The 25,765-nt window shown below is 37.6% G+C and overlaps 1 protein-coding gene across 1 annotated transcript in view; it reads right to left on the reverse strand.

Moving 5' to 3' along the window:
- PLCB1 (phospholipase C beta 1) overlaps positions 1-25,765 on the reverse strand; it is a 404,497-nt gene that overhangs the window by 22,738 nt on the left and 355,994 nt on the right. The gene's annotated exons all lie outside the window — the stretch shown is intronic.

The raw sequence follows: 25,765 nt of genomic DNA on the forward strand, positions 1-25,765 counted from the left end.
AAAAATGTAGCAGCAAGAAGGTGAAATGTAAAGTGAAAAAAGAAAGCTACTTTGTTTTGCATAGTTCCTTATCACTTCTCCTGACACACTTCATTTTTCTGTCCCTTTGATCTATATAATTAACTGGTTTTGTGCTCCCACTGACAGACAAATCAGATAAAGTGCCTTAGTTAAAACTGGCAATTTTAACAAAATTACATATAAGTTTGCAGCACACAAACATTTTGTTACTGTGGATGTTGGCCTAGTTACTTCAATGAGGCTTGTAACTACTGAAAGCAAGTTAAGATTTGATTAGAAATTCCCTTAAAACCAGTCTTGGAAAACACTACTAAGCATCCTCTTGCTAAATTCCTTAGTTTGTGCAACATTATTACTTTTCCTTACTTTTGGCACCGTTTTTAGCCAGCCTCCCTGTTAAAGGACAGATTTTGGTTTGTGAAAACGTGTGTCTACTTTGCATGCATGTGACTGCAGGTATGTATCAGCTACTGCTCACATGCCAAGATTTGGCTGCACAAAGTAGGCACAAGTTTGCCAATATGCTGATTTTACCTACCTGGATGATGAACATCAGGCTCAAAATAAGTAAACATTTAAAAAAAAGCAACATCCAAAAATGATAACAAAAAACCCTCTACTTAATCAAACTGAGGATTTTCCCTTTGATTATTTATCAAAACACAGTCCACTGAAAGTAACAGAGATATCTGGATAGCATGAATTCCACAGTGATAGGAAATTATAAGGTTCCAAGATACAACTACTTAGCTGTAGTAGGGCACGCACCACTCAAAACCTACGTTGTTTATAGAGCTTTTAACAACATAGTCTGTGCATTTTTTTTTTTTTAATATTTTTTTTTTTAAGGTTGGACTTGATGATCTTACAGGTCTTTTCCAACCTTAGTGATTCTGTGATTCTGATTCTGTGACTTGCACCATTAGGATACTCCTGATCCAAATGACGCTAGTGTAGCAGACGTGTATTATATATTATGCACACATATTTACCACAGGGGTGCTGACTAGTTTTGGAGCTCCAGGCATTGTATTGCAGCATAAGAAAGAGAAAGTCAGAGAGAAACACAGGGATTAAAACAAACACCGAATTTCAAGCTCTTTTCTGTGCTAATGGTCATGACTGTAGTGGTCATAATTACCTGGTCTTTAAAATCCCCAAGCAACTTCTTGATTCTAGTGTGAGCTCTATGTACAGACATTGCCTTAAGCAGCTTTTTGTGAAACCTCTAATGCACAGATAAAACAACACAGAATATACGTATACTTTCCCAAATCATAACTAAGCAGCCAAATATCTATTGCTTTTATTAGTGCTGAGACAACATTTTAGAGAAGACATACACGGGTACTAGACTGTAGAAGAACACTAATGACAGAGGGAAGTGTTAAAACACTACCTGCTATTCGAAGTCAATGTCTACTTAATGCTGGTTTCCCAGCAGTTTTCTGGAGACACCAGAGATCAGAAAGTCCAGAAATCAATCCAGCGCAAGTGTAAGCTTTTAAAATATTGAAGTTGAATATATTCTGGTTTATCTGATGATCCTGAATGTGTTCTCACTTGTGCAAAGGGCCACAAAAAAGGCTGCATGTTGTATTTCTGGTTTCTAAGCTGTCGTGAAAAGCTCTGTTGTGTTCTCATGTATTGTGACATTACTATAAAGAACTACTGCCACAATTAGTCCAGATTTATAATCTTGCGAGCACATAGAAATGTGGCACAGAATCTTGTCATTCACCACAATAAATTGTGCTGACCTAACACCTCCAATCAAATGTTGTTAATATGACTATTCTTTACAATTATCTTTTATGAACCTTTAAAAATACAATGAAGAAAAGTGTATTGTATCAGGGAAAAGAAAAAGGGAATACTGCTTATCCATGAGAGCTGCCTCACAGCATATCATTTCGTTCTCTTAATAATTCACACACCTCTCAGTTACTCAGCAACCTACGCATGTTGCTGTTGGCTTTGCCTTTGGCATACACTTACAGTGTCTTCCGAGACCACAGCAGCACAAACCACCATGTTAAAGAAAGAAGAAAAGATTTTAAAAAGCAGTTTGAGGGGAAATGGAAAAGTTTTAAGCAATGGTGTAACCCAAGTGACTTAAGATTTTTAGAAATGAAACGTTCAAGCCTAGCTCCTTCTCCTGTTTCTGTACTGTAATCCTCTTATCAAGGGTTCAGCTAGCTAAAGGACACCTCTTCACTGGTGGCAAATGGGGGGACATATTTCTGCTGAGACTCTGGCCAGCTGACTAAGAAGCAAGCAGTGCTGACTGGCCACTGAATTGAGGGAAAAATCCAAGCCATCTGGAGAACAGTATACACTGTCAGTTATTTAATCAATGGACCAAGCAAAAGTTTCTTGGTCTTTATGGAAGAAGCTCTGGCCTAAATTACTAAGCCATGAATCCTTTTCAAAATTGGTTTCCAGCTGTGTTGTGTGTTGTAGAGTTCATCTCCAAAATAATGTGCAAGATGTGTTTTACATAAGAGTGTTCTTTCTATAGGTATCTACAAACAGAAGATTGAATTGCAAAACCAAGCAAAAAAGGAAAAGAAAGGATAGAGGGCATGCTTTCCCATGGGTGTAATCTACAGCAAGGTTGCACAAACAGACACTTAGGACAAAATCTAGCTCATGGCAACACAGAAACAGTACAAAAAACATTTAAGGTAGCAACTTGTATTCCTATTTTGAAAGTTGTGAAATCTTGTTATATTCTCATCTTCTCTGGATCAGAAAAGATCCTCCACATCCCTATCACAAAGACAATGTACATGTAGGTTTGCTTATTAATTGATCCGAGACTGACTGTGAAGTAGACAGAGGAAGAAATGCAGGAGGAAGAGAATGGTCCTGGCTTTGATCTCACTCAGTGAAACAGTAAAACCAATTCACATTAATTCTACTGCGTACCAGTGAAAATCACTGGTTTGACAATAATGTGAGTGAAACACATCACTATGCACTTTCACCCTTAAGTTACACATACACAATCCAACTGCAGCAAGACTAGTCTTCATATGCACTCTTATTTCTCATCCTGGGCAAGAAAAGTGTATTTGCATTCCTGCTATAACCTTTTTAAAAAATCAACTACTATTATACAACAGCTCCATAAATGCCAGAAGATTAAGTCAGAATATATAGTTTTCAGCTCAAAAAAACCCCAAAACAAAACTCCCAAACCTCAATAAAAGGTCCAGGCAGAGTATCACTGAAATTCTGTAGGTACAAAACACTTTATCTATCACCTTTACTGCATGTAGAATAACATTTACTAGCTTGCAAGCTAGACAAAGATCAAGAGAATGGAATTGATTTCTCAGAAACATATTTCCATTAATATAATGAATCTTAGATACCAAAAGTCCAATCTGGGCCTCTTTTATCTAGATTTTGTGTTCCTCTGGTCAAGCGTGAAGAGTTAACGCGCTGCGGTAATGAGGCTGACAAGATTCTGTGAATGTCTCAGTGGATGACCTGAATTGAAAGTCTCAAAGACTTACTCATGTAGGACATGGGCTTGCTCCACTGAAGTCAGTCTGAACTTTGCTATTGATATCAGTCAGAGTACATTCAAAGTTCACTTTCCAGTCCACGGATGCATTTGGCAAATTACCTTAGTCTGAGAGGCAGTCAGGCAACTAAGCCCTGTGAATCAACTACTCATCACAAAGAAGTCAAATTTACTTTAAAAATGGAAAGAACACTAAGGGAGTCAGTATTGCTATAGCTAATCCAGAACAGCAGGTTGGCGAGGGATTATTTTAGGGTTCATCAGCAGTTATGAAAGAATGCATTCCAGTCTTGCCAATTAAAAGGAATGAAAGAAACAAAGAGACTTAGATTACCATTGGGAGTGGGCTAAACAAAGCAAGGAAATATAGAAGTATATTGTATTTTTACTAGGCAGAATGATTTTTTGTTATTATTCAGTAAGCACTTAAATAACTGAAGCCAAGAGTTCTTTCACTGGCCATGGTGACATGGCCCCCAAGAGCTTTAGGAACTACTAACTTCTTTCTTACATGATAATGAAGCCTTTTTAGCTGTCCTATAATGGTCCCATTAATGTAAAGCTGGATTCTTGTCTGAATACCAAGGCTCCTATACAGAAAACAATCAGCGTTCACAAAACTTGTTATATCATAGGAGAGTACAAAGCTGTCAAAGACTTCATGCAAGAATCTACATTACTGAGGACACTTTTCCTCTCATAAAGACTTAGTCTGTCTAGACCACATATTCAATTGTTACTTTGATACAGATTTAGTATCGCAATATTTCATGTTAAGCAATACTGAATTCTCACTCATCCTTTAAAACTCAAGTGTTACAAAGATACATATAAATGTATATGTGTAAGACCATAACAAGGACTGGGAAGGACCTCTGTTCTCTGAGGTGAACCATAAAACTAAGAGAAATCAGCTTAGCTCCATCTTAAAAATAGCTTTCTGTCCGCACAATGCATAATTTTAAAATAAGGGATACAGTACCCAAAACTGGAACTACTTGTCTGATGCCTAGTTAAGCATCAGCTAACGTAGTTATTTCTGCAAGAACACAGCCTGCAGCAGTATTCTGTGATGGCTCAGTCTTCCCTCTGTCCGTAAACAAGTCAAAGAGAGTAAAGCCCAAAGGCTTTTCAGTGAAACGTACCCATTTAGCCCCAATTTAGCAAGTGTACCACATTATTTGATTGTTTTAAAGTGTAAAGTGTTAATACATGGATTTTGTAAGTAAATTATCTTCAGGGGATGTAAAGGACCAAGTCCTCTGATCTTGATGGTGAGACAGAAATCGTTTTTCCGTAAACGATACTCAAATTTGGAAGACTGCAAATGAAAGAAAATTATTCTCCTATCCCAAAACGTCATTCTAAATCACACCAGTACATATTCAAAATGATACCAATAACATCTCTGAAATTATTATGAGCAAATGCCAGTGAAATTGAGATAAGCATCAGGCAAATGGACGTCTCATTGATTCAATGCCTCATACAAATTAGTCGTCTTATCTGACAAACTGATTTCTTGTGCAACTTTCTGTAAGTCATTTCACTGCTAAGGTCTCAACTCTCCCATGTGCAAAACTGTATGAAATTTAAGTTATTAGTGCAAATTTTAATACTGTTAGAATCTGAAAGCAATAGCATAGTCTTGTCTTACAAAGCTAGCATGATAGCTTAGGCAATTTTAGGTCCTTCTCTGTGTTAAATACAGCAGATTGCACAGCTTTCCCTGCAGAAAAGGAGATTTATTTCCTAAGAATGTTAAAAATCCAAATCCTTTTCCTAATGAAGTGTCAGATAAAAGGATCTTTTACACAAACACCACATCAAGAAAATGTCATCTCCCAAAATTTCATTAAACATTAAATGATTGCGAAATAAACAAAAATGTTGTTTTTTGACAAATTGTTATTAGTTCCATTTATTTTGTAAGATGCAATACATGTGCCAATTAATTCTGCAGATAACTACATGGGGGAAGTCCCTTCTGTCCAAATGCTCCATACTCTATGATAAGGTCATAAAAAAATCTGTCTAAGAACAGATTTTCAGCTTCATTCGTTTCTGAAACCAAAGTCAGCCTCAGACAGATAACATAGCTACTGCTGATAAACTCAAGATGCCTTAATATCAATTTGCTCAATGGAAAATCCTGCTTATTTCGAACTAATTTATTACAGCAGTACCTGTTTAAGATCAATTCACAGCAGACTATTTCCTATTTATTGCTAATTAAAATCACGGATTTCCTGTTTCAAACAGCATATAACCCTGAAAAATTAGCTACAAACTCAGTGTGTTATTGCCTCAGCTGGTGGACTATGTCCAGACCTACCACCTAATTCTGAGGTTCATAAAAAAAATTACTCTAAGCAATGATAAAATAGCCAAAGTGAGGTCAGATGATGAGGGAAAAATAGGAGACACTCGCTGAGATTTGTCTTCTCAACATTATGAAGTGCAGAATGGCTTAACTGTGGTTTTTATCTCCAGCCTGAGGAATCAAGAGCACAGTAGGCTGGAACTCTTTCTTGGCACATTAAATCTGAGGACCACCCAGCCTTTCTGTCTCAATTCCAGCCCCTTCCGGCCTTGAAGAGAATAATACTCTAGTTGTGCGCCAAGGGGATATCTGCAGGTGGCATCTGGGTTTGACCCTATCCACCCACACTTCTGTTGTCAGGTCTATACAAAAATGTTTTCAACTGATTGTGCTGGGTAGATACAGGCCAATTCTTTCACTTCTGGAACACAGTTAAGTCAGGAAAGTACACAAGCATGGGAACAGCTACGAAAGTTACCAAGAAAGCAGTACCCACTGGGCTCCATCATGATACCAAACTGCCAGAGGATAAGGAGAAGGGTGGTGGAATCTCTGTCTCTTTTCACTAAACCTCATATTTTGAAAGAAGATGCAATTACAGGAAGAGTGTGCGTTACTTTTGCTTATTAGTGAATCAACTTTTTTTCCTTCTCCAAAAATCTTTGCCTCATTCCCACTGCAGCAAAAGGCTAAAATCTGCTTAGGGTCATCTCCAACCAGTAAATGTTATGAAAGATAACATTAACAAATGTCAGTCTGGAAGATTCCTAATTCTCAAAAGCTACAGGGATGCTTAGAGCAGAAACATTCAGAAGCAATTATAAGAAGATCCAGACCAAAACTGTACTAATTGTGGGCCAGCAGGTAAAATTCTGAAACCAGAAATAAGTGGAAGAACTCTTTATTCACCAGGCTAAATAGACTGGGATGGCTGATGCTAGGCTACTACTATGTTTTAAAACGTTGCATTGAGTCTTACAACACTGAAATGGCAAACAAAAAAATCTCAATGCTTTATAAAGCCAGGCCTGAAAATTTACAATTTCAGAAAAAATTGGATTTTAAAAGTGTCCAACTTTGTTACTAGCATTTTCTTTGACACGCCAAAAAGACTTATTCTAACAGCTATCCCAGTCTGTCTCTCATTAATTTCTTAGTTGTTGGATTTTTTTTTTTTGTAACAGTGCTTGGAGATATTAATCACATTGCAAAAAATAAAATATGTGTATGATTAATGTAATAATCACTCAGAATGCATATTCACTAGGTTTAATAAGAAAGAAGTACTTCAAGTTGTGTTTCATAATACAACTGTTTAATTCTTGCTCCAGTATTTATATAATTCATTTGGTTGAAAACTATGTTCAGGAAGCAACTAGGGCAAGGACTGTCTTTTTGTGAGGGGCCCATGCAGAACCAAGCATTTTAGTGTCTCTGTTCCTGCACTGAGCTATTGCAAATTCATGAACACTATCATTTCTCGAAGAGATGGAGTCCTACTATGTCTGCAAAAATATAAGGAGGCTAAAGTACTCTTGTCATATTTCAGATTTACTCAGGCTCAAGATTTTTTTCAGAAGGAAGGCTTCAATTCAAATTTATGGATAAATTAAATTGGTGTAGCTAAAGCAGATAGTATTCCTAGCAATCCTCCTCTTCTCTCCTGAAGATTATGCCATTCTTGTGGGCATGGCTGAGCAAATTCTGTATCTGCTTGCTAGTTGCTGTAGCTTAAATTAATTAAGTGCATTAATGTAATCTGCTGCCAAATGGAATTTACATTAACAGGCAGGACCACAAATAAGGAAGAAAGTTTGGGGTTACTTATCTCCCTCAGCCGACTGCAGGGAAGGGTAGGGCAGAAAGCTAAGGTCGGTGTCGGATGCAGCTGACTCAGCATACAGTTCTGAAAGCGATCAAAGAATGAGAACCTACACGTTGCCTGTGAAGTCTGATCAAACAGCAACATTCTTGGTTCCCTTCAACCTCGCTTATTCGAGTAGTTCAACATACCTGGCAAGCCAATAAAACCAGCAGTGCTGATACTCTTATGAAAGGGAATTGTGAAGTGACAGTGGGCAATTACCTCCCCCCGGGGCATATCTGAGCTCTGCCAGGAGAAGGGCTGCAACTCTGAAGCTGTTTAAATGACAACTTTCCCAGGGCTCTGAGGAGCTGCCTCAGCTGGGGTCAGTTTTGAGGCTGCTCAACAGCACTAACCACTGATGAAATGCAGAAGTAACGGGAAGTGCTATGAATGCAAGCAAATATTTGCAATAGCACTTATTTTAGCTGTGTTTCTTATTAAAAGAATACAATCAAATTAATAACAATAAAATTAATATAAATGTTAATGCATATGTTGATATTTAGATGATGAAATGTATTTTTGTTGTTTAGAGGATTAAACAGTTCCTATTCTTCGAAAGCTTGAAACAGTCCTTTGTTTATCTTCATCTTGTTTTCCAATATAACTTATTTATTTACAGTATGTCACGGGAGAAACCTGATCTCTAAGGACATTTTTCAATTAACTTTCTCAATTAAAATAAAAAGTTAGACTTAATTGGTTTGTAAATAGTATTATCTAAACCCACAAAATTAATAGATTCTGGGAAATGGTTGAGAATACACCTATACAAGTATGATCAGACATGGTTCCCATCTTCACTCTCCAGGTGTTACAGATGTCTGGTGTTCTGAATGTCTGCTCATTTTTGCCTGATTTGGAAACAATTTCATTTGCTCCAAAAGTCTCTAACACTATTAGGGAATTATTGTTCCCTTTGGTTTCTGTTAGTGCTATAAGCAAGCGCTTACCTCGAAGCATGGACTTAAAACTGTTGGCTTTAATGAGTTTAAAGTTCTGCTCTGAATATGAATCTGTAACCAGAGTCCCTGCAGAGATCCAACTTCATGAATTTGTGCTAGAATCCAGTAACACCCTAGGAAATGTCTGCTGGTGCACTGATTCATTCTGTCATTCAGACTGAGATCTTTAGAAATCAGTGTAAGAATTCACAGTTTCAGGAGGGACCATGATTTCATCTTGGGTCCAATGAAATGCTTAATGAAGTTAGTGTAAGTCTTTCAAATTGTATTTTTGAAATGAAACCCGACTCATGGATAGGAACCTAGAGATCACATTGCTATGTCTGATGTGGTGATTGATTAGAAACAGACTCATCCAACTGAACAGTTCACAAGTACTGGAAAAAGATTTAAATCCAATAAAGTGAAAAAAGATGATTGCAAACCACTTAAAAGCACTAAAATTACTTATTTCCCTAGTGCATTTATACCAAGTGAATAACCACACTCTTTGTGGATGCGAGCATATTTCACATCTAAAAATAACTTACGCTGTCCACTGATTGCAAATCTAGATATACCCCAGGCAGCCTGTAGACCTAGGTCCATTTATAATATTTATATAAAATAAAAAAGGAAATAAGCTTAAAGCAAAATCAGACGTTACACTTTTCACATATCCATCATGGACATATGCTATGAGTTATTGCAAACTTTCTCTGATTCATAGTAATTTAGATGACCGTACTTCTTAACACTTTCTGTACTAAACCAGGTTTTTTCCCGTATGTTGAAAAAGTGATCTTCAGTGGACAGTAATAACCTTAGATTATAAGAATGTGTATTACATTTCAACATTTGCTATTTCTCCTTTCACAGTGTCAGTTGGCTTTCATCAAGACACATTCTCATCCTCAAACACACGCAGGTGAGTCAACTGAAAGTGAAATAACTTCTTACACCCTCACCTAAATGTTGGCCTGAGACATTCTTTATTGTGGGCAGGTATAAACATATGGCTAACTCCTGCTCACATCCTGACCGTCTTACAACAACGTCACACAACTTTTGAGCAGCAGTTTTCTTTGCTTTAGTACTAGAGAAACAGAAACAGATGTGGTTTGATACATTTACTGTGCAAGAAGAGTAGTTTCTATGTTCCCATAAAATGCCTTCAGATAAAGTAGTAGTAGTAGTAGTAGTAGTAGTTGTAGTAGTAATAATAATAATAATAATAATAATAATAATAATAATAAAGCTGGAAACTCCAATAGGGCCTAGCCATAACTGGAGAAACCAAATAACTCCGAATTTTGAAGACAATTGGTTCACAGTATGTGAACACACATTTTAAATTAGCGTGTTTGTGTGCAGACAACAGCATTGTATTCTCATTTTGTAGTGGCATTTTTAACTGCATGAGTCATGACGCGGGGAAGGCAGGCTGAGGAAACCTGATGGCTTCCACGCTTCACAGTGTTTCCTTTGTTTAAGAAGAAAAATGCTTCTTCTGTTCAGGACAATGTAAGTGTGAACTTCTTTGCTGTAGGTTTGGCATATGTTAAATCCATTTTGTAGATAGCATGGAACCTGGAAATCCATAAATCTGCCTTTCCCTTTTTTGTTTTCCATACAAGGGAAACTCTGACTTCATTGTTAATGCAGTCAACTAGGAAAACTTGAGTAGACCACAGAACTCCTTTGTGGGATTAGTGGTTTCAAAACAGGACTGGGAACCATCAGAACTGGATTCTAATTTTGTCATGCAGACATGTCACTCTGAAAGATGCTTAAGCCAAAGATTTCAAACTGACACCTAAAGTAAGGCAGCAAAATGCGAAGTTAACTATGCACTCCAGCAAAGCCTGAAAAAATGCTGTACTGTTTTGAGTTGGAAACAACACAGGGAATTTTTATTATACATTGTTTTCCTTTTGGAATTTTCTATTCATTTTATATTTCAGATCCACAGATTTAAAACTCACAGCCAAACTTGTCTTGATAGTGTCATTTCAACTGAGCTACAAGTATTTTCTATTTGCTGGGTTAAGATTCCGAGACTTTTAAAAACTGAGTGCTTCAAAAGCTAAGTTTCCTCAAAACCACATCCTTGGATAATATCTGGAATCTCTCTTTTTAGCAGCAATTGACCATAAGGAACCATTTTTGCTTTTATTTGGTGTCTTCTGCCTCATTTATACCTACTCTGAACTTCAGTGAATTCTCAGTCATTCACTGAAATGTAGTATATGTGTAGGGATTAAAGTAATCCCTGATTTGAAACTCAATGTAGCTACCACTGACAAACAGCAGACTACCAAACTGGTAGCGGTGGCTGTAAGATTTCCTAGAATCAAGAAACCTTACTTTCGGATTTTCCCTTAAAGTATTCTTGTTATTGCAGGTAACCCTCCTGTAGTCTCTGCTCAGTGGACCAATCCTGTTACCAAGGTCACCTTTGCAGAGTTATATTTGCATCCAGCTGACGTTGATTCATGTTGCCAGATGGCTAAGGACAAAGCACAATTGCTCAACACAACGTGCGACCTACTTACACGCCTAGCAATCTGCTGTTTAATACTTTGGAAATGCATGGAGACTTTGATTAAAATTTTAATTTTGTTTCATAGTTAGCCCACATGTGGCATGTACATTTTGCATTCCAGTTTCATCTGTTCCAACAGGGCAGTAGCATGATGCCTCCGACTTCTTTCTAAAACAGGGCGTATGATTGTGTAAGTGTCATTTCATTATTTCCTAAAGGCATTCTCAAAAGTAATTACAAGTTATTGGTTTACATACGGACAACTAATGTAGAGCCAAACACTCTCACGCTGGCACCACATAAACAAGTAATGATGACAATAGTGTATCAGCTCTAGAAAAGAAGAATGAAGATGTGATACACACAAAATTCATGTAGGGTTTCTAATCAAATATATGGAAAGTCATGGGGAAACTCTCCGTCCATGCTCAAAGTCTCATATATATTTACAGGATAAGTGGGACAACACAATTTCTGCCTTAGCTACAATGAGAAGATATGCAAGAATACTAGAAGTGACATTTGGTCATTGTAGGCCAGATTCCCCAAATTGCTCAGGGCTTTAGGAACATAATAATTACCAGACTAAATCAGACTCAGTGCTGACTAAGACCACTCTGCCTCTGCCTTGTGTCAAATGCTGTACAGAGGTAAAAGAGGTCTAGAGCAGACGTAGATAAAATAATTCCCACCTTCAAGCAGGCCTTCCTCGTCCTGATCTCTAATAGTTAAAGACTGACTTAAGTCCTGGAGTTCAAGTTTTAGTAAAGTGTTAATTCCTTTCAAAGTACTGGTCAAGAAGAATTTCAACTCTGAAAATATTTAATTTCTGAAGCAGTCTCCAGTCCCACTAATAATCTACTTAGCTTTGACAGATTTTCAAGGGCTTCGCACCTATAAATGAAGTTGAACTGTTAAAAGTCTTGAGCATTCAGCAGCTCCTCTTGTGAAAGTTCACGGCCAGACCCTCAGGAGAGGTTAGCGTGGTGTATGAAGCTAGGCACATATAACTCAATAACTAACCTAAATGAAAACAGAATATTTTTAAAAATATAAATCTTCCAGACTAGGAGAAAGGAAAGCAGAAACCAAAAAGCCTGCAGAGAAGCAAGTCTAACATTATATTATAGATTGAGGAGGAGGTGATAGATGCTAGTTGGAAATCGTCCCATCACATATTATTTATTCGGGGGGGGAAATGAGAAGGGAAAGCCAAATGCAGGGAGAAGCAGTTGTATCATCATAATGCAGACAGTGCTAATGAGGTGATTATAGATAAGAGAGTAAATGAAAATAATTGGCAGGACATTGACTAAAATAAAAAATTATCAGTGAATCAAATATTTTATTATTGAATAAAGATGTGAAGAGTTATACTCAGGATATATCATTACATTATTTGGCATTCTCAAGTTCTCCTGTTGAATACTATCTAAAAGTAGACACTAAATCAGGCTGAAGTGTGCTAAATGCAGAAGGCACCACTCCCTGACAAGCTTCTCTGCAACTTACAGGTCTTGTGAGCCCAATTTTGTTTGGCACCACAAGTTTTTTCCCTCTCCCCATACGTCTGCAAGGTTATCTCACCAGCAGAATCACAGGAGGGTGCATATAGGAACACTTTGACCCTGCTGTGCACCTGATGTTTGCCACATAGCTAGACACGGTGTTATTTTTACCAAGATGTTCCCTGCTCCTCTAAGACTTGAAAGATGCCTAGAAAGGACATTCCAGTTGTGGAGGAGAGACAACAGAAATCTCTTACAAAGCAAAACGAGAAAACAGGTGCTCAGGAGTTTGCACCTATTATTTTCTCTACATTTATGCTTTATAGAAAAGATTTACCCAGGAAAGTGCCATGTCGTAAAGTTCTGTTACTTTACCATAAACTAAATTTTGAAAGAGAAAATAATGCATGCATACAGAATCCAAAAGAAGTAGCAAAAAATTAGCATTTATGTAATTACTGAGGAAAGAACAACAGTTCTGGAAAAAATACCAAGCACCCCTTCTTAAAATGAAAAATCAGAGAAAACCCTTCTTCCTTTTAAACCAAAGGAAGCCCAAAACCAAATTTTAAGCCAAATCTTCATGTATAAATTGGAGCTTTTACTATCCATAGAACAATAACTTGTTTTAAAATTACTTATTAAGTATTCGTAGGAAGGAAGTATAATATGATTATTATGATTACTCTATCATACGAAACACGAGTATCTTTGTCCTGAGCAGTGCATCAGCCTCAGACTCCAGTAAAAGCTGACCCTCATGGCACCAGTCTAGGTCCTGTCACCATGTCCATCTGGTGGACCTGATTCCACAGCTTCTGTTCCGCTAAAACCTTTTTATACAGAATGTCTTCAACTACAGGCACCAAATGCATAGCAGAAAGCCTGTTTTTGCCAGTGACCCCATTACAAATTTAAGGATGCATATTGCCCTCAACCCACAGCAAAGCTCCCACAGCTTTGCAGCGTCAGAGATCTGCCTAAAGAACCGGGAGATGATCTGACCTTCATGCAACAACAGCGCTATGTACGAGCACACTTTATTATTTTTCTAGTTGCTGGACACCTGATGTGATAGCATAGCGTGGATAGCACTTTACTGCATCTGATTAAAACTTCCAATATCTTGTGTCCATTAAGGCTATGCAGTGGAATAACAAGCACATTCTAGTCCTGAAAGCACAGACTAAGTGAATTGAGATAGGTGTCTCTCTGGGCTGCTTAGCAGAGAGCATCCTCCTTTGCTGGGTCTGATTATTTTTCGACTTAAAAGTCTGTGGAGAAGCCAAAGTGTCTGTTTAATTTGCTGTTGTGTGGGAAAGAGGCACAGGTGTCTGTGACAGTACGCTGTGCTTAGAAGTTGTTTGCTTTTGGTACAGCTTGCAGTTTTTAAGCAAGATGCCACAAAACCGAAACCTAATTGAAGAAAGGCTCCTTAAATGAGAACAAAGTAAACAGAGATGCTTCATTAGAAGTTACATCCCCTGATCCAGCTTTTGCTGTCAAGTCCACTGATTTTTTTTAGTCTTTGGCTCAACTTAAAAATCAATTACCTTTCATAGAAAACACAAGTTGTTATGGTTATGTTTACAATACTTCGAAGAAAAAGGGTTTCTTTTGGCAAGACTGTCTTCAAGAAAATAGATAAATTTAGTAAAAATCACGCTTGCTCTTTGGATCCTTCAAACAGTAATTTTCAACTTCTTTGTGTGCATTGTAGCTTAATGTTTATATATGAGCCATGCTGACACATTCACAGGGAACAACAGCCATGTCTGTAACCAGGCAAGTGCAGCAGGACAGCTTTTGAGGGGTTCTGCCACCCGTTGACAAGATACGGCAGTAAGGGACTCAGGGACACATGTGGAGATGCTGCAGGTGCCCAGCACCGTGAAATAGAAAGCCTGCAACGTATGAAGAAATTAGGAGTAAAGCCCAAATACTCCCTCACTCCAATTATCACTAGTGCACAAAACACCTGTCAGTGTGGTGCCCTGGTTTAGAGAACACAGAGGAAAAAGATAACTCTGTCGTGTTTCCCCAGCAGGTACACACCCCTTACGTTCTTTTCAAATTTTGTAGTTATGAAATATTTAAATTTTAATCATGGACAAAACAAAGGAAGTAGGTTAGATAAAAATGTATTGAATTTAAAGGAGTAGAATCATTAATGCAAAATGTTTCCATTTTGTCCCAGTGATTTGTAGAAAATAATGGCAAAACTAAAGTAGCAAACTTGAATTCTTTCTAACGATCTTTAACAAAGCTATGGGAGACTGTTGGCTGATGCAGACAAAACCTTTTATTCTTACAACCCCAGCTCCATTTAGGATTCAAAACTGGAGTTCTGATTGTCTGACTATGCTATGTTCTGCTATATTTGAGTTCAGAATAAAGAGAGCAATGATAATTTGAGGTTACTTGATGGTTGTTAGACATTATATTTTAACCACACTCTCAGAGGCGCAGAGCATGTTAGAAAGTATCATGAGTTTTACCACTCAGCTGTGATTTGAGACAATCACTAAGCAATCACAAAAGGCAGAAATGTCTTAAATAGTATGGAACTGGGGTAAACTAGGAGTAGTAATACAACTGAATAATTTTGTTTGGGTTAGTGCTCTGTTTTGGTTTTTTGGAAGAGCTAGATGGATCATATTCAGGATAGATCTTTATTTAAGGAACAGAGCATACACTATAAATTAGGAAGTGTAAATATTTAAAGTTTTGTTGAAAGGGTACACAACCAATCTATTATGGCTGAACTCCATTTTCTAGGCAATGGCTACAATAGATGTCCTTAAAAGTGATCACTTAATATTGGGCAAAGGCCAAGAGAAACTGATTCCATAATGGTGCCCTGGAAAATTCTTTATTTTAAAGTGCCACATGGAATGTCTAAATTAAGGCATAGGAGCAAAAAAATTTATGGTATCCCAAACCTTTGCTTGGGCATATACTTCATGGCATCACTCTGTTAATCATACTGGAGCTAAACAGAGCTGTTCACCAATTATTAACTCAAATGATCAACTGCTTCAAAGCTGTCAAGCCTGATGCCAGCTCTTTTCAGAGAACTGCCCTTTTGACCACAAGTTTAGATGTGCTTTTAGGGTTATAATGAAGAGTAACCCAAAAGAAAAAAAAAATAATAAAAATCACATAGCCAACTAGGAGGAATTTCAAACAGTTCCCAATTTGGAAATGGCTCAGGGAATTTCCTCTCTTTCAAAATGGATGGACAGCAAGCAAATGAAACAACTGCATCTTTGCCCAGGCAGTCTAAGGTTTTAATCCTATATAAGAACACAATCAAAACCAGTCTCTGGAAGCACATGCTTGGGGAGAAGTATAGTTCAGTGAGTTTACAACCCCCCCCCCTCCCCAAACTAAAGGATAGTATAGGATGAAGGCAAGTGAGGAAGATCAGCACACACTGGAAAGCACAGAGTTTTTTTCCTCCCTCTGAAGTCGTTACAGAATAAATTCCAGAATTAAAAAACATGGTCTGTCTACCATGTATTTTCACCTATGTAAGATTATTAAGTCATAAGCACTACTTTAAGGTTCCTCTAGTTATGTCTCTCCACAGTCTGTAAAGCTGTTCCCGGGGACTTGAAAGCACTGCGACTGTTTCCCTAGAGTGTGAGTGCCAGGCAGGTTTCACCTTAATCACCCACCTATAAAATGCTTCCCTCCCCTCTCATACCTTGTCATTTACCATCAGCTGTGATCTGGGGTGTTGTATCATCTCTCTGAAACTCTAGCCAGGGAAGCAGTTAACACTCGCCTTTGTAAGCAAAGGGGAATGACCTTAATTTGTGCCCTGGCACGACAGCGAGCAGAGCACGGGAGGCACCTGCGCTGGGTTCCAGCGCTGTCCAGCGAACCAAACCATTGAGTCTCTGCGCGGCTCCTCGCTGAGCAACTTGCTGTCAGCTATTCCCAGGGACGGCCTTATTCTTCTTGGAAACTGAAACTCTCATTGCTCTCTGAAGACTGTGATCAAGTTTCTAGAGAATGTGCCATTTTATATTTTTATACCCCAGCCTTTCTCTTTGCTTTGTCAGTAAAGCAATGCTGACAAAGGTTTTTATCCATTTTTCCATGGGTGAACAGCAGTGGCAGTTAAAATCTGTCTGAGTTTCTCTTTTCTGAGTTAAAGCTACTTAAACCTCTTTTGGAGACTAAGCAGATATTGAGCAACAGAAATTCAACTTTTGCTTTTATTGCATTAAAAAGTAAAACAGGAAAGCAAACCTAGTTTTAAGTTGTTCACACAAGCAAACAGACAGATGAAATACGACATTATCTTTTGTCTTGACAAAAAACCCTACTCTTTCTTACTTAAATAGTCACTCTTCAAATTTCTTAGATTCAGAAATCTTAGTATCTTAGTAATTTCTGAAAGGTAATGAGAGATCTGAATCATCAAAATATTTAGCTGCTCCATGCTAAAGGTACGCAACAGAAATGGCTGTCAGTAAAACGCAGATGTGAACAGATAAAACATACATCTGTAGCACAAGCCTCTGTCTGTCTGTCAGGGTACATATCAATATATCGAAGAGCCTTTTGTACAAATGGAATAATTCTTCTCACCGTAAGTCTTAGAAAAGAAAATAATTTCAGCTGATGGTATGCAATGTAAAATTCACTTCTTGTTTCTGGAGACGAGTGGTTACTAGAAAGTCAAATGTCACTCTAACAGGGTTGGCTTTAATTTAAGCTCATGATTAAGGTCTGAGTTTCTCTTTTAAAATATTAGTTTTTCCAAACAACAGTCCTAAATTAATGAAATGCAGGTGTAAAACATTTAACGTTAACTTTTATCATTTTCCCTTGGTTTTTGTTATTAAATGCTGTATATAAACATGAAATGAGCCATTCAAACAGAAAAGTTTTCCTTTTGATTTGGAGGCATGCAATGCAAGTCATAAATCTTATTGAAACTTTAACTTAAGATTCACCAGTATGTTTAGGGTAATTTACGCTGCTCTGCAATAGCATAAAACAGTCAGAGCATATTGGCACTGCTTTGTATTGCCAGGCAACAAAACAGCTGAATACGCCTCCCAAATTTCATCATCTTCCTGCATCTCTAAGCATTCCCTTCCACAACAACCTACAAACTGTCCATATCCTTGTTCTCTGACACACTTTCTACTGTTTTCTTCCTTCTATTCTTGATGTTTCGATTTCCCTAGAAGCTGAAGAATATATTCTAATAGAACTAATATATTTTTTTAAATGTTTGCCTTCCTTCATTTCTTATATAGGATTAAAACCTTAGACTGCCTGGGCAAAGATGCGGTTGTTTCATTTGCTTGCTGTCCATCCATTTTGAAAGAGAGGAAATTCCCTGAGGACAAACGTGGCGCCTCATTCACAGTCTGCAGGTAGGTATAGGTGGCTATTTAGAAAGAAGACGGCTGGGACCAGAGACTCTCAGTGCAAGACTTCAGTGGGGTTTATGGAAAAGTTTGAAAGCAGTGCAATCTAGTGTTACTAAATCCATTTAGAGATAAATAAATAGCTAAGATTAATCACTATTTTGATATAAAAAGTGATTTAAAAATCTTCTTTAACAGTTAATTTAAAACCCAAGAAATGTTATTCTAAAGAGATTTGTTTCACAGACAAAAATTAGGAGCAGTAATTTTGAGAAGGACATCCCATATTCGTTTTCACATACATCACAGAAGTTTTACACCTGTCAGAGGAGTTAATCTCAGTTCACCCTTTGCTTAAGAAATGTAATGCCTGTCTCCTTAATTAGAGAGGTTTGAGCTGGTTCTGCTGACACCATTTAAAACCCACACACTCAATATAAATTTTAATCAAAATATATGCCATAGGTCCTATTGGAATCTCTAGGAATTCTATGTTAATCTTCTCATAGAGCAGGCATATAAAATGGGTTAGGTGAATTGCTTCCTAGCACAATTTCATTCTCTCGAAGGACTTAAGGACTTGTACAGGTACACAGGTTTCCTGCAGATATCTAAATTCAGACGAGATGAATTTTACCTCCCATTTTTAACCTATTGCCCTTGAAGTATTCTTCAGTTACATTACCTCATGGCCCCTTTAATTCATAAATTTTTTTTAGGACTTCAAGATTCATCATCTAATTTAACTCAATTAAAACAGTGCAGGAACGTGGAAAGATGAGTCTTGAAAACTGAGGAAATGCAATTAAAGCATCCCACTTGGTCAGTTCTTGAATTGTTATTCATTGCATTTGCACAAATCCGCACAAAATTAGGAAAAGGTGAAAGGGATGAAATATTTCCAGGGTAACAGTACTCTTTTGCACTGCTAGTTAGCAGCAGGATTAAACTTTAACGAATGATCTGCAGAACACACTACACTTCCATGTATGTGTAGAGACTAAGACCAAAAAAAACCACAAGGAAGTGAAATATTACCTGGAACTTAATCTGTCTCTAATGATATAATAGCAATTATTTTCAAGAAAGGATGCTGAAAGAATCACTGGTACATAAAACCAAGCTAAGTAACAGTAATTTTCTTCAAAGACACTGATGATGTCTATCAATGACCCAGCAAAGAGGAATGCCAAAAGAAAAAAGAAAAAAAAAGAGAATGGCATGATTTCAGCCACAAGATAAAATTAAATAAAACCTTTTAGAAATGCAAAATGGAATGATTACAGCCCACAGTTGTCTGCTGTTTATGGCACCAGATGAATTTCACACTATAAAAAGGGTGAATATTCAACATCCAGCAAGATATATGGGATAACACTACATGTAGACATCTGGATGTCATTATAGGTAACATTTTCAAAAGGGCATAACTCACTGAGGTACTCCAAAGATGGCATTTGTGTTTATAATTTTACCTTTACCTATTAGCAGCTCTAAAGGTCTGTATGCTATGATCAATTCATTAGGAAAATGAAGTGCTATATATAATCTTCTGACCACATAATGATCTACATGGTGAACTATACATCATACTCTTAAGCACACGGTGTTAAGAAATCAAATTGTCAGTCTAAATAACCCAAAAACCCCCCTGATTTGATGTGTTGGATGTTTTTAAAGTATAGTAGCCTAAAACAATAAATATCAAAGTTCAATACTATCTTGTGTATTAAAAAGACATGACACCAGCTTGAAAGTTATTGCTCTTAATCAGTAATTTATAGTAAAATAACAAAAACTTCCATCTCCAAATAAATAAAAAAACCGCAATCCAGTATTCTATGTAAAAATAGAAAAAACAGGAGAAAGTGCTGCCACTTAAGAGCTGTTTATCCCAGTCATCTTGTTCTAGCAGCTTTTCATTATTCACATTACTTGTCCTGTGGGCACCTCATGTGTGTCTGAAGTCTTTATTACTGTTACTTGAGAAACTAGCCTCGCCTGTACAGATGTCTCCTGGACAGCAAGAAGTACCATCTGCAATAGTCAAGAACTATTGAAATTCTTCTGCTGCTAAATTGTGACAGAGGCAAAAGCAAATCACTTAATAGGGTCTGTCTTTTGCAACAACTGAGAAAGACTATTCAACTGCACATTATCTTGAGTTGCCGAGAGAGTTTGGCAATGAGAAAATACAAATTGGGGAAAACAAGGAAAAAGTGAAAACTGGGAAAGCGTGGCTTCTGGCAGCAGAGAAGAGAAACTGCTTCATCTCATGGGCTAAGATCCAGGGAAAGCTCAGGCTGATTCGAGCCCTGCGAACGAGACGCAGGTATACAAAGAGCAGTGCTGAGCTTCACTGCTGCACCGTGACTGTCTGATGCCTCTAAATGAATGTCCTGAGAAAGTGCAAGCCAGGGACAGAACATTCTTGAAGAAAATGCATTGGAAAAGAAACGTCTACAGAGCAGGTAAAACAAGGACAAAGGGAACCCACCATGTGCTGCTCAGTTTATTCACTTGGTAGCCCCCAAAAAGGGTTACTTTCTATTCAGGCCACAAACTGATCCCAAATATTAACATGCAACACTTCTATGGATTAAGGCCATAACTGAACATGGCTCTACAGAAATAATCCCCAAACGTCACCCCCAAGGAATCGAATACTAGTTTTTTACTGGTGGTTAATAATAACAAAAACCAAAACCAACATAAAAAAGTAAGCAATTTCAGTGGAATTAAGGAGTCATAGGGAGGTCAAGGACAACATTTTTGGTGTGTCTTCCAATACAGTATTCTGCCCCAAACAAAGAGGGAAGTACAACACACATGCAGAAAAAGAAAGAGGGAGGACATAATTAATGGTGGGTTAAAAGTTGGTTAAGCAGCAGTTAAAAGATGGGTTAGAACTATTGTTTCTTTACAAATTAACATGTTCATGAGACAAAGAATGCCTCAGAAGCCTATATCTAAATGCATATTAAAAACACCCATAACTAAAATGATAGCTGCTAAGTATTTAAATCATTTTTAAAAGCTATTATGTGAAATGAGTAAGAAATACATAATGCGTAACTGCTGCCGGATATTGCTCTCTTTCCTCCTGAGCTATGATGGGAAGCCTGACAAGGCCAATACGGTCTATGCTGTGGGAAGGCTCCCCTGATAGCTGGTGTCTCAAGGGCCACACTTGTAGTAACTAATGATCCAGTACTGCAGCCTGTACATGCACTCTTAGGAAAATTATGTTATGTTTTATGTATGAAGGACTCAAGTGTGAGTGACAGGCTAAAACAGGAAGAGCATTAATAGCTGCAAATGGGATTGTGAGGGCCACCTGAGGAATATTGAGGACTCCTGTGTCTACTGATAGGAAACTTATAAGAGGGGAAACTGGAGTATTAAATAAGGGTAATCCATGGTTCATATGTCACAATAATAGTATATTGCACAGAATATAGGATAGTACAGATGATACTAACCAAGATACTTCCTCAGGGAAACGTAATCTAGTAAGGCAATAGATGAAGTGGGGTCAATTAATGCTCTGAAGGCAGCTTTTCACATAAAACTGAAGGCCAAGTTGTTATTATTCACATAACATGAATAATACACTTATAATTCTACACTCTATTATTAATGTTGCATGTTGTCATAGGCTTATGCATCAGACAATAACTCTGCACAGATATCTCTAGGAGAAACAGAAGCCTTGACCTGAAAAGCCATCATAAAACTTATTGGAAAACATTGCTTTTAGTGGAAGATGTGCAAAGCCATTTACCATCAGGAAAAAAAATCAGTAAGTCACCACAGAAAGGACATTCATAAGTGCCCTCTGCATAGTGAATAACTCTGCAAGTGAGGCAGACAATAAACTCAACAAAGCAATACAAGATGTTGAAGAATTCTTTCACAATATGTTATCAACTCTAAATGCAACAATTTTCTGTTTTTTTGTAAGCTAGAAAGTAACATGATTTTTTTATGATACAACAATCTACGAATGACTGTCTGAAATGGGCTTGGGAAGGGGCTAACTAGACAAGCACTGACGACAGCAGCATTAGCAGTCAAGGTGATCATTACGAAAGCTTTTGTACTTTGTGTGTAAAGAAGATTAAAAATGTTAGGACACAGCTCTTCAGCAAAAGATAAAAATAAAAGAAAAATGCAGGAGTTCAAATCACTAAAGGATCTCGATTAGCCTGTAAATGTACTTACACAACTATATGACCAAGCAAGTTATGGTGAACATACAGTAATTACACAATTAGGGCAGTAAGAAGTCCAGTACATCTTGTCTGCATGAGCAAAAATTGACTATCAAAATATAGCATAAAAAAACTCAATGTAGAAACAGAAAATGTGTTTCATCACTGTAAGTATCAACATAATAAAGAATGCCAAACTACAAAAACTATCACTATTAATCTGAACTTTGTTACAAGCAGTTCTCAGTGAAAGAGCTCTTCCTATCGCTCTCACCAGATGTGGCAGGTAGGGAGGTCAAAACATCTAGATAATCCCAGGAAGCAGGAATGCCAGATTAATAAACGTGAAAGCAAATGAAAAATACCATTTCCAATCAGAAAAATGGGAAGTGATTGGGAGAGAGAGAACATTTGTTTTCAAGCTATCAAACTAGGCATTCACAATAAACAGTGAGTGAAAAAATAAACACGAGAAGCTAGTGTTAAGTAGTATGGTATATGTAACTCTAGAGGTACAGATTTATTCCATTAAGAGGAGAGAGTCTATGCATTAATTGGGAAATCATGCACATAATGAATGCATGATGACATTTTGATGCTTCAGTTGTCTTCTTCCCTGCCAATCCATGTCTCTGGGTTTGCAGTCTGCCATTATTCACAATGTGTTAATCTTTGAGGTGAGGATATAAATATGTTTCAGCTCTTTCTGTATGAGAGCATTCAGAAACAGGTACTTGCTTAAGCATTGTGAAGACTCTTTCCTTGGAGTGAACAGTCACTGCAGTTTACACAGAGATTGCTGAAAAGGGAATTATCTAGCAGCTAATTCTCAATGAAACCCTCTCTTCATGACTTTCTCCTATATTTACTATCTAATTTGCATTTATATACCCCTTATTATCTAAACACCTCATAATCTCAAATGTGCTTAACTTAACAAACTCCTAATGTAATTCAGGAGCATTAGGGAAGTTTTATACAGATAAGCAGGGATGATGGTAATTTATGTTGTCTAACTTAGGAGTGAAAGGAAGAAGATGGTCTCCTCGGAATCACTAATCAGCTGCTACCCTGGACATGTTCAAGCACAGGCTCCTTCCTAAGCTGAGAAAAGCATGTACTGATCTTCAGTGCTGTATGTTGCCTTCTCTTGGGTTGATCAAACCAGATCAATGTGGCATTACACCTTTAACTCCCATCAGCTCATTGCCTGAGGTCCCTTTCCTCATGCCATTTTGCTGTGATTGCTGCCAAGGAAGGCTCCCACTGGGTGGAGAAAATTTTTTCCCCATTTATTGTCTTTCCAGAAGGGAACCAGAATATTAAGCAGGCAATTTTACAGGACAGAAAAAAAACCTGGGGGTTGAATCAGACTGTAATTAACAGAAAGGTGATCACGTCAGTTTTAAAATCACTAATGTATTTTTACAATAATGACTTTTGCATCCTGCAAAGCTGTGAATAACTAATTTAACAGATGCATCCAAAATGTATATATCAAACTAATCTCTACAAACATAGCATATGCATGTTCTTAATATATCTAGTGAGCACAAATGCATATGCATACATAATCAAATATTTACTATTAGATATACACAAACACATCTATTCATCAATATAAACAAATGTACTGTATCTACTCCATGTAAAATTTCCTTATAATTTCCCTTTGACTAAAATTCATACCAGCTGGGAAGGGGTTAGTGAGGTTACAGGCAACGGCCTGACTCATGAGCAACGCTTCATTTATTAATCTTCAGAAGATGCAGGGTGCAGATGATCTGATCTTCCCTGTAGCAGACCAGGAATGGCACTCTCGGATCACAAACCCACCCACAAACCCATTCGGTACCTCAGAACAGCAGGCTGGGACACAGTCTGCTCCAACCAAAGCATCACTCAGGAGGAATTTTCATAGGTTTACATTATATGTAGGCTACCTACAGTTATGGTAATGCCTCCTTGTTCCCGGGGCTTTGAAGATATAAATCTCAGTGCAACCGGCTGTCAGATGCATTATAAAATATTACTGTTGTATTCTGCTATAGAATATCTGTACGTATTTGCAGAGCACATTTTGCAAAAAAAAAAAAAAAGTGGTTAATATTACTGTATCATAGAAATTTGTCTTTATCTCATCTTAATTGAGGTCTGTTTCTGTTGCCAAGCAAGGTGTAGTAGGCTTCCTTGATTTATAAATCAAGGGTGTTTGTTTCGCTAAAACTGGTGTATAATTGCTTGTCAGTAGTCACCTTTGCTTTAAGAAAGGAGTGAAAGAAATCAAAAGAAATGTAGAATATTACTGGAAACTGTCTTTGAATGATGTGACTGTGTGAATAGCTGATCAGGTCCCAGAGAAAAAAAAAAACCCAAACATCTAGGGAAGGATTTTGATATAAAAATGCTTAGATTTATTCATGCTGAAAATATAAGCTAAAAAGTTTTCATTTTGTATTCAATGAAATTCAGTCTTTAACCTCAAAACTTTGTGTCTGTTTGGCCCTTTCAAACAAAAGCACAGCAAAGGAGATGGCTATTCACAAAGAAAGGGGGGAAATCCATGCTATAAGCCTTTTATCAATACTTCTGTGTTCAGGATATTCAGCTTGTGCTTTGCCTAACAAGATTCAGTCCCCTTCTGTGTACTGGGAAGATGGCCCAACCACTCTGACATGGGGTGATTTAGGACTGGTAGCTCAGAGTCTCTGGAGCTAGTACTGTTCCTCTACAACTGGAATATTTAAGGGGCCAAAGAGGGAGAGTGAGGGAAATGATACAGGCACGGATATAAGCGGATCACTTCCCTCTGCCCCACATGACACTATTTTGCAAATTCAACTTCAAGATGAAGTTGACCTATGTTCTGGAGGGGGGTGGAATACATTATTTACCAAAAAAAAAAAAAAAAAAAATTTCTATTCCCACACTGCTGGGCTGCACAGCTGAACAGAATGTACCTGTCCTTTAGACTCTTCTTCTAGAAATATGTTTGTAGTTAACTAATAGTTTCCTTTGCATTTGCTCCAGCATTTGAAATGTCAAACAATGCATGCAAAACTTGACAAAGTGGGCTGAACACAACAAAGAATCCAGAACTACTGACAAATTATTAGTAACTTCTCCTATTAGCTTGACATGCGTAGCACACTGAGTGCAGCACTGCCCAGCTCCCCGTTGCCATCAATCCAGTGCACGTTCCAGCAGCCCCTCGCCTTACAGAAAACCTGCCACTAATCTCCATGTCAGAGACAGCAATTATCACAATTGCTAAGCAATCCACATCTAATCTTCCATCAGTCCTTGGCCTTGATCTCCAAAGCAAGACTATAATTGGCCATTTCATCATCACGCAACTGTAACTATACCAGTGGAACATCATCAGTCAGAACTCAAGCAGTAGCCATAAGGTGCA

Source organism: Gavia stellata, chromosome 23 (genome assembly GCF_030936135.1).
Source record: "Gavia stellata isolate bGavSte3 chromosome 23, bGavSte3.hap2, whole genome shotgun sequence".
Taxonomy (NCBI): domain Eukaryota; kingdom Metazoa; phylum Chordata; class Aves; order Gaviiformes; family Gaviidae; genus Gavia; species Gavia stellata.